Source organism: Dendrobates tinctorius, unplaced genomic scaffold, assembly GCF_039654945.1.
Source record: "Dendrobates tinctorius isolate UK_male_01 unplaced genomic scaffold, ASM3965494v1 ptg000020l, whole genome shotgun sequence".
Classification (NCBI taxonomy): Eukaryota; Metazoa; Chordata; class Amphibia; order Anura; family Dendrobatidae; genus Dendrobates; species Dendrobates tinctorius.
This window is the reverse complement of record NW_027361688.1, coordinates 28,899,961-28,914,994: the sequence shown is the minus strand read 5'-3', so window position 1 is coordinate 28,914,994 and position 15,034 is coordinate 28,899,961. Positions and strand designations below refer to the sequence as shown.

Below are 15,034 nucleotides of genomic sequence, written 5' to 3'. Positions count from 1 at the left end.
GCCAGCCCCCCTTCTATGTCACAGCCAATGGAGGGACATGGAAAGGGTCTGGCTTAGCTAATGAAATAAGAAATTAACCAGCCCCCTTTATACACGCTACATGCCGCAACAGGAATCTCTCTCCTCTGTCCAGTACAGGACTTGAACTGAGGGCCCAGGATTAGTGGAAGAATGGGGCATCTTGCCTAATAACACCAGATGCCTCATTTTTGCCATACCTCAAGGGGTTTTCCCGGTAAGCAGGAGTTGATCTCTTCTGTTGCACAGATGACTAGAATTGAGGCTGTTGTGGTTCATAAAGGAATGTGGCATCTGGTCTAAGGAGACAATATTAGTTCTAACATCTTTATTTTTGTTTGGTTGGAAATACCCTTTAAAATGAAAATTTTTCATTGACAACAACTAATCAGGTGGTTACATTGTGTGAAGGACATGAAAGAGCATCAGAGGTCTGTGCAAAATTCATAGTAGAGTAAATCTTTTAAAATTCTGATTAGGTCAATTCGCCCAATTTTCCAAGGAAATTTGATTTTGTTTTGCCAAAAATGAACTTTTCGAAAATGAAGTGTATAGAATATCGGAAAATTGTATGTAAAATGTCAGGGATGAGACAGGGATGACCGGTGCATCTGATATGTTTCTGAGATGCTCAGGAGGAGCTTTTGTAGCGGTTGTCTCCATCCTGTAGAGTCAGCCAATATCTGTTCTTCTTCAGCACGATTTCTGTTGCGCTATGCCAAGGGATGATTGATGATTGACAGGTAATGATCCATCCCCACATGAGCTCCTCTTCCACAGTTGAAGACAGAAACATTTCCTCCTACAGCAGATGGATCACTGGGGATCAGGGAATCCTCGGGATGTTGGAGAAGCTCTTTATATTTCACAGCTTCACCTACTCAGCAGGGCATGAAGTTCCCCAGCCAAAAATCTGCAGACCGAAGCTCGACGTGACAGTGCCCAGATGGCACCTGAATTAGAGGCACGTAGAACTGCAAGACAAAGCAGAAAGCAGTTAGAGAGCGAGGGAAAGGATGAGAACAGCTCAGGGAACATAATCTATTGTTCTTCTCCTAAGTATACAACTTTTCCTTAACCTTATCACTACCAGCCAAGCTTACACAAGCCAAGTACAATGAGGATTCATAGATCTTCAAGAGGTTGTCCCAACTTATACACAGGACTGGGGGATAATTTGCTGATTACTAAGACCCCCTTCTGATCTCGGGCTCTGAACGGTCGTGTTAGAATGGAATGATGACCGTAAATGGCCACCACCTTTCCATTCATGGTCTATGGGACAAGTGTTGAAGTCTAGCAATAGTAATGGAGCATACTTTAATGGAACGACGGAGCACATGTCAAAGTCCCGATCAGTAGTGATCCCAGTGATGGAACCACCAGGGATCAGAAAACTATCCCCTATCCTGTGCTAAGTTGTGACAACTTATTTAACATTTATACAAATGTATGATAGACTTCAATTATCAAAGATGTCCTGATTTAAAGATATCAGTCCTGGTTCAGACACCCTGCAACTCATGTCCTGCTTGTACTCAAAACAGGCCAGAGCTTTCGGAGTCATCACATCATCAGGGCTGTGTGTGAAGGGGCTGGCTGACTGGCTTATTTCAATAGCTAAGCCAGACCCCTTCTACATCAAAGCCAATATATAGACAGAGAAGGGGGCTGGCTTAGCTGATGAAATTAGTTCACCACCAAACCACCTTGTACACACATCTCTGATGATGGGCTATTCTGTGTCGAGCACTTACCGGACTTGGACCTGTCTGCAGGAGTTTGCTTCAGAACGGGGCTCCTTTGAAAATGGATGCGCAATATTGCAGTGTGTAGTATACCTTGTTGTTTTAAACAGGTTGTCCAGGCTTGTAGTTCAAGTCTGCCATCACTCTATGTGACAGCAGAGTTATGAATCCTCAAAGCATGCACATTGCACGCTGTCAGGATTCTCCGGTGACGGTGCTGGACCGGGTCCCAACCAGTCTGGAGAAGCTTTTAAATACAATTTCCAGCTCAGAAGAGGGACACCATACCCCGACTTGCACAGAATGCAAAAGTATAAAGAAAAAACACAAAATTTGAGCTTGGTCTAACTTGGTATGTGTGGCATGTATACCAACTTAGACAAAGCTCAATTTTTTTATTTTGTATTTAAAAGCCTCCCCATACTGGTGTCCTTAGGTTGGGACTCAGTCCTTTTGTCTGACCTTATTCACACACTGAGGCCAGCTCTGACACATGGTAAGGTTTTTAATATTAGACAGTGTAGGACCATCCAAATCAGAGTCACCTTGTCGACGGTGGGATGGCTTTTATGCTATTTTTGATCAAAAACAGTATTACTAAGAACTCTGTGTTATTTAAATGCACTTTTTCTTTTTACTTATTTAGTTACAGCAGGGTTTTTGCTCATTTTGTCTCTTGTAGGTTTCCCATGGAAATAGGTTGCCTTGTCATTGGCAGATGGGCTCATATAGCTTGATCAAAATTATTCACGCTACCTCTCCTCTCACAACATTCCCTGACAAAGCAACAAAGGGAAATGCGCATTGGGGTGAGGGGTGAGAGGGAGCAGGCCATATCATGCAACTGGGTCAGTATAAATTGATTATCCTGGTTATTATTTACCGCATATACTTGAATATAAGCCGAGATTTTCAGCCCTTTTTTGGGGCTGAAAGTCACCCTCTCGGCTTATATTCGAGTCATAAACCTGGGGGTTGGCAGGTGTAGGGGGAGCGGGGGTGTCACAGATCATACTTACCCCATCCTGGCTCGGTCTCTGCAGCCCTCCGCTTCTCCACGGTCTCCCTTCCTTCAGCGGTCACATGGTACCGCTCATTAAACTCATGAATATGCTCATATTTATGAGTTTAATGAGCGGTACTACGTGACCACTGAAGGCAGAAAGGGAGACCATGGGAGAATGGAGCTGCAGAGACCAAGCCAGGATGGGGTAAGTATAGGCTATATTCACCTGTCCCCGGTCCATCAGTGCTTGCTGCTGTCTGATGTGTCCTCTTGTCAGTTGTCAGTGACATTCAGACAGCAGAGGGCAAAGTGATGTGGTTAGTATGCGCCGTGCCCTCTGCTGCCTGAACGTCACTGACAGATGACATGGCAGATAGTGGCGGCCGGCGAGCAGCGATGGATGCAGGACAGGTGAATGTCTCAGGTGCCGGGTCCTGAGGCAGCAGCGACACTGGCACCTGGCACCCAGCATATGGAGCTTCATATGGGGGCATAATCCATGGAGCAACATATGGGGGCAAAATGTATGGAGCATCTTATGGGGGCAGCATATGGGGGCATGATATATGGAGCAGCATATGGGGCATGATATATGGAGCAGCATATGGGGCATGATATATGGAGCAGCATATGGGGCATGATATATGGAGCAGCATATGGGGGCATGATATGTGGAGCAGCATAGGGGGACAACATATGGGGGCATGATATATGGAGCATCTTATGGGGAAGCCTACGGGGGCATAATATATGGAGCAGCATATGGGGACATAATCCATGGAGCAGCATATGGGGGCATAATCTATGGAGCATCTTATGGGGGCATAATCTATGGAGCATCTTATGGGGGCATAATCTATGGAGTAGCATATGGGGTCATAATATATGGAGCAGCATATGGGGGCATAATCCATGGAGCAGCATATGGGAGCAGCATATGGGGGCATATTCTATGGAGCATCTTATGGGGGCAGCATATGGGGGTATAATCCATGGAGCAGCATATGGCAGCAGCATATGTTGGCATAATCTATGGAGCATCTTATGGGGGCAGCATATGGGGGCATAACTATGGAGCATCTTATGGGGCAGGATATTCTATGGAGCATCTTATGGGGCAGTATATGGGGCATAATCTATGGAACATCTTATGGGGCCATAACCTTTATGGAGCACTATATGGGGCATATTATTCAAGGGAGCATCTTATGGGGCCATTATTAACCTTTGTGCAGCATTATATGGGGTGTATTTTGTATGGAGCATCTTATAGGGCCCATCATGAACTGTATGGAGCATTATATGGGGCTCCTGATTCAATTTGACTATTCAAAAACATTTATCCAACTAATGTCTTAATTACTTTTACTTTTATTGGTATCCATTTTTATTTTTGAAATTTACCAGTAGCTGCTGCATTTTCCACCCTAGGCTTATACTCGAGTCAATAAGTTTTCCCAGTTTTTTATGGCAAAATTAGGGGGGTTGGCTTATACTTGGGTCGGCTTATACTCGAGTATATGAGGTAATTTTACTCTAGCTATTTTCTGAATTGTCTAACAGTGACCTCTGCTGGGGAATTGTGTCACATTAAATTTTAATATAATATTTTTTAATTAGTGTTGTATTACAATTTTTTCTTATGCACTTGTATACAGTCATATGTAAAAGTTTGGGCACCCTTATTAATATTAACCTTTTTTCTTTATAACAATTTTGTTTTTTGCAACAGCTATTTCAGTTTCATATATGTAATAACTGATGGACTCAGTTATATTTCTGGATTCAAATGAGGTTTATTATACTAACAGAAAATGTGCAATCTGCATTTTAATAAAATTTGACCGGTGCAAAAGTATGGGCACCTCAACATAAAAGTGACATTAATATTTCGTAGATCCTCCTTTTGCAAAAATAACAGCCTCTAGTCGCTTCCTGTAGCTATTAATGAGTTCCTGGATCCTGGATGAAGGTATTTGTGACCATTCCTGTTTACAAAACAATTCCAGTTCAGTTAAGTTTGATGGTCGCCGAGCATGGACAGCCCGCTTCAAATCATCCCACAGATGTTCAATGATATTCAGGTTTGGGGACTGGGATGGCCATTCCAGAACATTGTAATTGTTCCTCTGCATGAATGCCTGAGTAGATTTGGAGCAGTGTTTTGGATCATTGTCTTGCTGAAATATCCATCCCCTGCGTAACTTCAACTTCGTCACTGATTCTTGCACATTATTGTCAAGGATCTGCTGATACTGAGTTAAATCCATGCGACTCTCAACTTTAACAAGATTCCCGGTGCCGGCATTGGCCACACAGCCCCAAAGCTTGATGGAACCTCCACCAAATTTTACTGTGGGTAGCAAGTGTTTTTCTTGGAATGCTGTGTTTTTTAGCCTCCATGCATAGCGCCTTTTTGTATGACCAAACAACTCAATCTTTGTTTCATCAGTCCACAGGACCTTCTTCCAAAATGTAACTGGCTTGTCCAAATGTGCTTTTGCATACCTCAGGCGACTGTTTGTGGCGTGCTTGCAGAAACGGCTTCTTTCGCATCACTCTCCCATACAGCTTCTCCTTGTGCAAAGTGCGCTGTATTGTTGACCGATGCACAGTGACACCATCTGCAGCAAGATGAGGCTGCCGGTCTTTGGAGGTGGTCTGTGGATTGTCCTTGACTGTTCTCACCATTCTTCTTCTCTGCCTTTCTGATATTTTTCTTGGCCTGCCACTTCTGGGCTTAACAAGAACTGTACCTGTGTTCTTCCATTTCCTTACTATGTTCCTCACAGTGGAAACTGACTGGTTAAATCTCTGAGACAACTTTTTGTGTCCTTCCCCTGAAAAGCTATGTTGAATAATCTTTGTTTTCAGATCATTTGAGAGTTGTTTTGAGGAGCCCATGATGCCACTCTTCATAGGAGAATCAAATAGGAGAACTACTTGCAAGTGGCCACCTTAAATACCTTTTCTCATGATTTGATACACCTGGCTATGAAGTTCAAAGCTCAATGAGGTTACAAAACCAATTTAGTGCTTCAGGAAGTCAGTAAAAAGTAGTTAGGAGTGTTCAAATCAAGAAAATGATAAGGGTGCCCATACTTTTGCACCGGTCAAATTTTGTTTAAATGCAGATTGCACATTTTCTGTTAGTACAATAAACCTCATTTGAAACCAGAAATATAACTGAGTCCATCAGTTATTAGATATATGAAACTGAAATAGCTGTTGCAAAAACCAAAATTGTTATAAAGAAAAAAGGTTAACATTAATAGGGGTGCCCAAACTTTTACATATGACTGTATTTATGCCTTGGAATAATAAATTATTAATACATGGTTACATTGATTATCATTGTTTATTACCCAATTATTTATAATATACGGTATCTTTTTTTTACTCTATCCCTTTGTATAGTTAATCATGTATAAATTATCATATTTAGTATCAGTGATCATTTATGATTTATCATTCATTTAATCATGTTACCCTCTGTATCAATGACATCTTTTTGGCCTGTTTACCTCTGCCCTCGTTTTTAACCTTGTCTTACTGTCTTACTGTGTTTTCATGTTGTTTATTGTGCAGCCATATTTTGTTTAATAAAGGCAATTGTAATTGTTCTGTCTTTTTTGGGCATTTTTTTTTGTTTGCATTTTATTATAAGCCCTTATTAACTACAGATGTGGATGATTGATGTGTTTTCTTCTCAATTTGGGTTCCCGTGTAAAGAAGCAGCCTTGTCATTAGCAGACGGGCTCACACAATTTGATTAAATTGTGTGAGCCCATCTGCCAACGACAAAATGTGTGCTAAGCGTCTTAATTGAATAAATAGCAGAAATGCAGATATAAAAGATATGTATTCAATGTTCGATTTTATTGTGCCTCTACAATAATCTATAATTTGCCAAGAAACTACAAATTACATGGACATACACAAAAGTTCTCATTCTTAAACTTGTTATTATCACTGCATTCAAAAGGGTTTTGTCTTGAAAGTAACTCCAGTGAAGATGAAAGCCAAAGGCGCGATCGACCAGGAAGTCTTGTCTGGTCAAAGGTAAAAGGTATTCTACACAACGGCTAAAAGGAAAATGGAGCATTTCATAGTGGCCATTAAAGGGTTTTTCTTCACGACTTTGATATTGATGTCCTATCCTTAGATTATCCACATTTCCAAAGGAAAAAAGAAGACAGCACCGCTAGTACTGCTGAATCAGTGTGCCACAGGTGTAATAAACGATTGCAGGCTATACCTTTAGGGTTCTGGGTGCTCCTCCAGAAGAAACATCATGCTGAATTCCATAGAAGAAAGAAAATGGATTGCACTCAGCGATCCTTAAAAAGTTCCATACTTTATTCAAAAGCGATTAAAACATCCTGGCCGTGAGAGTGAGGACAGGAGTGTGCAGATACAGGTGCTGACGACGGCCGTTTCGCGCTGAACAGCGCTTCTACGGGTCAAAACCCGTAGAAGCGCTGTTCAGTAAAAGTATGGAACTTTTTAAGGATCAGTGAGTGCTATCCGTTTTCTATCCTTATATTAGCCCAGGATACCTGCTGACTGTTATGGTGATTCAGGGAAATCTTCCCTTTTTCAGGAGCCCTCAAACAATCCCTGGAGAGTTAGCCAGTATGGCTTAAAGGGGCTGATCACTCGAGGGAACACTGGGTGCCCTTGTTTACCAGAAACAGATCTAGGAATCAGATAGTGGCTGTACCTGGTAATGCAGCTCTCTATAACTCAAGCTCATTCAGGCGAGTGGGATGGGCTGGGTACAGATACTGAAAAATGTGTCCGATACACAATAAAGGGAAGGCAGGGGCCTTTTCAAACAGCTCATCAGGGGTGAAGCTGGGAGTCGACTTACCAGTCTATACAATTCTGAACATTCATCCTAAGGGACATCAATATCTTGTGATGTCATCTCTTCTGATCTGATGGAGACAGAGTGGCAGTACTGGAGCTGGGGGTGGACTACCAGGGGTAAGAATAGCTTCACTATGCCACTAGGGGGAGCTCACAATATAAAAGTTGATGTCTTGGATCATTTGATAGTTGAGGCAACAGATAGGCTGCAGGGTCAGGTGACTGGTAGTGATAAATGATATCACCTCTTCCGATCCGGCGGAGAGGTAGGAGTAGCAGTGCTGGATTGGGCAAATGGGTGGGATTTTGTTGCTGAATATTGCTTTCTACAGTAAAGATTTAAAGATGACCCCGGAAAACCCTTTAAGACAGGTATTTAAAATGCCAGCATTCATAAATTAACCCTAGCATGCCCTAACAGCAGACAACACTGTGGTTCTTTCTAGGTCCCCAGGACTGATTGCACTGGGTTCCCCCAGTCTGCCATCGTGTTACCCAAAACCCATTTATTCAATTATTATTCACCAATCACCGACTTTAACGCAACTCGAGAGACCTGCTCAGTGCGTAAAGCCCGTCTTAGTAGAATAAGTCACCCGTAAAAAGTGGGATTAAGAAATTTCCTTAAAATAAAATTGCAGCGAAAATGAATGAGTGCAGTGCAAGGGTTAAAGCCGCGTCTGATGATACGAGTCTGCTTGTCATGATAGCAACGTCTGGAAGACTTTCATTCTCCAGCACAATGTCCCCGTGCTTGCTGTGTTGTGTCCCCCAGCCGGCGCTTTGTGCTGCATTACTACTCAGTATTCCAGTCATCTTGGAATGGGGTGAAGCGAGCCGGCGCTGCAGCAGACGGGGATCATATAAAGCCCCTCCCTAGGGCAGAACCACCCTGTGTTATGTTACTTCTCGCTTCTCCTAATGCCAATACTTGACCCTAAGGAGAAAAAACAACAAAAATGGTTCGGTATAATTCCATCTGTCCTGCTCCTCAGCTTTCCATACTTGGCTGCATTACACTACTAGATAACGCAGAAACTCGCCGCCCCCTCAATGGTCATACGTATGGGGCAATTCGTACTTCTGTCACCAGTGATACATTACTAGCACCCTATGGTGGCCCTTTGCCCTTGACCGGAGTCTCCTCTCTCCAGTGACTCTCCAGATGTCCCCACGATCGCCTACTTAACCCTACAGTTCCACCTTTAGCGTTTTTCTTTGTTTCTACGTTCTGTTCAATGTTATCTTCTCTATGTATCACTGCTATCGCATCTTTTGTCTGAATCGTGCCTTCTGGCCCCTCTCTCCTTTTCTCTGATGTCATAATGGCTGCATGCAACAGCACCAGCGTCTGCAATCCCCCGCATCCCTCCTCATCATCAATATCCAAAGCGCATTATATATTCAGACGGAGTCGCGTTTTTTGTCTGATTTGGTCTATTAGGGACTGCGGCCAAGTGAAACAGCAGAGTGGCTTACCGACACACAGTGCTCTGGTACTTTGCTTCAGTCCTGACCTGCAGCGTACCCTGCTGTTCCAAGACTGACTCCCTCGGCATATGGCTGTCAATCAAATCAATATTACGCCCTGAAAACTGGAGGGGGGGTCCAGTCTTTTAACTCAACGAGCTGTCAGGCTGACAATGCGTGCGTAATTGATGAAGGATTCAGGAAACAAAGGGTTAAAAATGGGCAACGCATTCTACTGAGTCGGATTTAACCCTAGGGGTGATGATTTAAGGCATGCAGCTTCATGAAAACACACGGGGCGACATAAAATAGGTATTTGCAAATGATTTCCACAGTTGCTGCAGAATTCCTGGAAAAAGCAAGATTACACATTTTTTATGAATCTGTTAAGGACAGTGGTGCCCTGTAGTTATCAGACCAGTAACCATTATTGATATACCCCTCCCCTGTAATGGGGTACAGTAATATACAGTCTGTAGTGCTGCTGCCGGCGCCCCTGCATGGTGTCCCCTTCTCCCTCCATGCAGGGAGGCAGCGTTACTCACTCCCCTCCAGTAAGGTCCCACAGTACTCCCTGTCTGTTCCTGTGCACGCCGCACTGTGCCTCAGTGGCGTTCCCTGTTCTTAAAGGGCTAGCATGCGCACTTAGTAAATGCCCCTATCTAACAGCTGGAAGGCATTTACTAATGTGTTCACCTGCAAGGTGTCTCCCAGCCAGTGGCGGGGAGGCATCTTGTATAAAAGGCACCTTCCTCAATAAGGAGGTGCCTGAGCAACCCCTATAGTAATGGTTAGGTGGTTTGGTCTGTGCAAGTTTATCTTGCCCGGTCCCCTGTCCCTAGTCTGTTATAAATATTCCCGCATCCTGTGTCCCATTAGTCCAGCATAGGATGTCCTTGTTACCTATGACCGCTCTGATGGTGTCCATATTTTGAAACCGCATCAGCGGTAGCTGTACCCCGTGGCAGCAAATGTGGTACCAGAACTGTTACCTGAGGCCTATGTGTCTGTACCTGTCCCTACTGGCCGTCCTGTCTGTACTTCCCAGTAGACGTCCTGCCCTGTCTAGGAATCTGGATTAATGGCTTAGACCCTTGGGGTCAGTTGCTTCTGACGGACGTCGCCCTGGAGTGGCACCTCACAGCTACCCGCCACACATACTTGACCTCACCACTAGAGGCTCCAGTGAACACCAAGGTAGCTGCTTAGTTATGTCCCTCTAGGGTAGGTCCAGTCTGTGTCACAGTGGATCCACGAACCAGGTGCACCACCTTCAGTCGTAATACAGTGCTTCTATGAAACTTTCAAAATCAATAAATGAGAAATCGCAGCTATGTCTTGTGTATCTGCCTTATAGGTTTGAGTACTACATGTAGGATCAGAGTGTAAGGTTTGGGTACTCACGCCTTTGAGTAAGTGGCGTCCTCTTCAATGTGGACAGAAGTCCCTTTATGGCTGTACAGGATACACATTCTATGGCGGAATGACTTGTTTAAGACACATAATAATAGAAGGCATCTTCCATTTATGTAAACTATTTCTGTCAACGTACACCAAAAGGTACCCCCAAGTTTCATGAATTAGCATGCCATCCTTTTGGGCAGGCTATACCCTATCCTGGTGTGCTGTTACTGTCCATGGATAAGCACTGGACACTTGGGGGCATAGACTTATGGATAGTATGTTTGACTCTCTGGAAATTTGCCAACAATTTTAGGCAACTTGGAACACTCTGCACCTTGGATCTTTCAGTGATCGCCTGGCAGTGCAAGCCACTCTCTTTACCAGATCCCAGGGTTTGCTCTGGCCTTCACCCTTTAACACCTGTATAGGAAAGTGGGTTTACAAAGGAACGACAGAGTCAGTTGCTGGTCGTTGGTGCAAGCTGGCAGAAAGAATGGTCTGGTAGCCAGGTCTGAACAAGGAGGTCAATGCAGTTACAAAGGAGAGAAGTAAAAAAACGAGCTGAAGTCAAAAGCAAGAATGTCTATTGACACATGGAAGTTCACTGAAGCTAGTCAAGTTATAACTGTCAGGGGACAACAGGATCTCAGGAGCTTAAATAGCTTTCAGCCACAAAACAGGGTGCAAATACTGACAGAAGTTAACTCTCGATCTCCCAGTCCGGAGGACAGAAGCACAATTCCCAAGGGACATGAAACTAGAGTTGTCGACTTGCATACCCTAAAACAAGAGTGCAGCAGGTGTCACCCTCTCTCCTTTTATGGGCCCTATCAGGTATTCTATGAGAGTTGGCAAACATAACGTAAGCCATTTTATTGGCTTAGACACTAGATTTATATGCTTAGACCAGTTGAACTAAGTATAATATTTTCATAATGTCCAGCAAAATCTAGAATTCATGAGCTACTCAGTCCAGTCTAAAGCCTACCTACAATTTTGACAATGCTGGCCCTTTGTACAGGTGAAGAAAATAGTTCAATAATGAAAAAAGTTTCCAGCTTCCAAATATACAAAAATGTATTCAAGGCATAAGAACAAGGATAAACGGACATGCCCCATCATAGCGGAAAGACACAGCAACGCGTATCGAACAATATGTTCTTTTTCAAGCTTGAGCTTGATTTACTCCACTTGTGGCTTCACGAAATATCCAAGCTTCCACGCACCACTACTAGCCAAGAAAGCAGGTGAGCTGGTTACCTTTATTTTTTGAAGAAAATAGTTCCTGTCCAAGCTACATGGATGAAATGTGCATCATGAAAGTGCGGCAATTTACGGTAAAATAGGGTGCAGATTTGGAAGAGAACTTCTCGGATTTGGAAGTAAAAACATTTACCACTCTATCACATTTCCTATACTTGAACATGAGCCTCATGACGAAAAAACAAATCTCTCTTTTTTTTTTAATTCTCACCTGTGTTCTGATATTTGTAAGAAAAAAATGTCTTAAGTCACAAGCTTAGCTCTAAAGCTAAAAATAGGCTCAGAATGCCACAAAACGAAATAGGGATATATGATTAATATACTGACGAACTGCAATGAGAAATGAGTCAGGAGTGGACCACGCTCAGCACCGGCAGAAAGAGCCTTTCTGCACAGAAACTATTTATACATAAATGGAATAAGTGATTGTATAAATGGAGAATAAACGGTGATTTGACACAATGCTATTTCTATGCCTGAATTCAGCAAACTCTCATTCAAGAAGTAAAGTTGTGAGGTTTTCTCTCACGACTGGAGTTCCAATAGACTTTTATAAAGGTAAATTCACTGTCACACTCTGATGCAACTTCAAAATGGAGCGTATGTGTGGAGACACGGGGGTCAGTGGGGACTCACGTTTGCTGCCTGAGACCGCATGGATCAGGCCTCATCCCACTGAACACCCACTCTACTTTACCATGGCCATAATACTACTCAGACAACACAGGGTGAGAGGTAAAACAGCGTGGCAATACTTTATTTAATCACCAACAGATAATAACATATAGAACAGTCCTAGCAAAATACCTAAGATGGTCCTAAATTACAGAGTCTCACCCTTTCGCTGTCTCACCAGGATTAGAGCAGCCTCGACTTTGGGACTTCCATGGCTGACTACCCTCACCTGTGGCACACCGCTTTTGGTGGGCACCCACAGAGAGGATGTAATGACAAGCTTAGGAAGCTGACAGTCCATTGAGGCACGTGGCCAGGTGACTGGAGGATCACAATCTGGCTTCTCCGAATGTCTCCATGAGACCAGGTGACCAATCCTGACTTCCCCAAACATATTCATGGGGCCAAGTGACCAGAGGACCCCAATCCTGCCTTCCCCAAACCACTCCATGGGTCCAGGTGACGAGCGGGTCCAAATCCTAACTTCCCCAAACATACCCATGGTGGTCAATGGAGCAGATCTGTATTTTTCCAACTAGGGCCGTGGTCCTGAAGCTGGCATCCTGTAGAATGTCAAATATGTGTCCCTCTTGATGAAGCCATGGTGTCATGACAGCTGTCCTGTAGAGTGCTCCTGGCTACGGTTTTATAAAGTTACTCCCCTTGATGGAGCCAAGACTTCCTGGCAGCTATCCTGTAGACCAGGGTTCCCCAACTCCAGTCCTCAAGGCCCACCAACAGGTCATGTTTTCAGGATTTCCTTTGTATTGCACAGGTGATGGAATTATCACCTGAGCAATACTAAGGAAATCATGAAAACATGACCTGTTGGTGGGCCTTGAGGACTGGAGTTGGGGAACCCTGCTGTAGACTATTCTACCAGATAGGGCTGTGCTCCTTAAGCTGGCATTCTGTAGCATGTCAAATCTGTGTCCCTCTTGATGGAGCCAAATCTAGCAGCTTTCTTGTAGAGTGTTCCTAGTTGTGGTTTTCATTATCCAAAGGTCAGGGGGGAGGTGGGATGAGTTTATCTCTCATTGTTTGAGTATTTAAGCAATCTGCATAGTTCTTCCTTCTCTGTTTTGCAGGTCAACAAACTGGCTGAGCTTATACAATAGGTAATCAGCATATTAGCAAAAATCTATTGTTCAATTACCCTATGTTGCTGCCCCCCCAAAGATAGCAGACAATAAGCTGTGACAAAAAACAACTCATGAGTCAACATTCAAACAATAGCCTATGTCTCTTTGCCTACTGAAAATAGACATCTGGATAATTAAGATTAAATGCTGTGTCAATGTGATATGGTCAAAGTGTTCTTGTGGCCATGAGACCTAAGAAAACAGACATATAAAATAAAGTTCAGGTGAAGGAGTATCAACATTCTTAAAGATGACCTGTCATCATGTCACATGTGGCCAGTTCTTGCTATTATTTTATTCCTGCTGCATCCCTGAGATGTTTTTTTAAAATCCAATATGCATTTCTAGAGATAGGGACTTTTTTAATTAGTTCTAATTTTTATTATGTTCACCAAGTGGGTGTGGTTCACAGGTTCCTCAGAGGCATGCCTTTATTTTGCTCTTCCTTATATCTCTGGTGAGAAATGTCCCCTTGGTAAAGAGAATAATAATAATCTGGCAATAAAAAGGCCCATTGTATGGCAGTGGAAAAAATGTAAGAGCAAACACTGAAGGGGTGGGGTCCTATTTATTCTACCACAGGTTTGGTGTTAACTTGCTGGTCACTGAAGCCAGGTCAGGACTGGCCATCTGCCTTCAGTGACCAGCTTGAGTGACAAAGGCTTCAGATCTATCATAGTTCTTTAGCCTCATTTGCATATCAAATCAATTTAAACCCTGATTTTTCAGTAATGGAGGAACTGACTGACTATGTAAAGGTATTACTGGATTTATGTTTGATAGAGCTACATGCACAGGGTATGGGGAGGGAAGAAGGGGTGGTTGCCCCAGGCCTCTGGCTTGAGGGGGAGGGCACCAGGAGCTACCTCCATCCTTGCATGCACAAACTCTGCAAAGATGGTGGAAACACAAAAAAACACCATGGCATAATTACATTTTTTCCCCAATTTCATTACACTGTTTTTTTTTTTCTTGTCTTTCATTATATTGAATGGTAAAGTGAATGGCGTCAATCAAAACCACAAAAAACAAGTTGTCATACAGCTATGTAGATGGAAAAATGAAAAAGTTATGGCTCTTGGAAGAAGGGAACGGAAAAAAAGCTCTAAAACTAAAATTGGCTGTCGTGGGAAAAAATTAAGGGTAACCTATTAGATTTAATATGCAGGTTAATAGCATTAAGAAGGTCTTGACCGCGCTCTACTTAAAGTGCGGCATGTGGGTGAAAATTAACTTTATTTCTTCTGACATCCACTGGCTTTTAGGGCTCATACTCACTTGCGAGAGACTCGCACGATTATCGTGTGAGTCTCTCGCATGAAAACCTGGCAATGCCGCCGGCACTGGGACCAGAACGTGCGGCTGCATAGAAATACATGCATATCGCTCCTGTCCGAGTGCCGGCGGCAGTGCCAGGTTTTCATGGGAGAGACTCG

At 43.4% G+C, this 15,034-nt stretch overlaps 1 long non-coding RNA gene across 1 annotated transcript; it reads right to left on the bottom strand.

The window, feature by feature from the left end:
- Nucleotides 1-331: 331 nt before the first annotated feature.
- Nucleotides 332-9,215, bottom strand: LOC141083164 (uncharacterized). Its single transcript, XR_012230658.1, has 2 exons — nt 9,124-9,215; nt 332-992 (listed from the first exon to the last, which is right to left on the bottom strand). It is a non-coding gene; the product is annotated as an uncharacterized lncRNA (long non-coding RNA).
- Nucleotides 9,216-15,034: the final 5,819 nt, after the last annotated feature.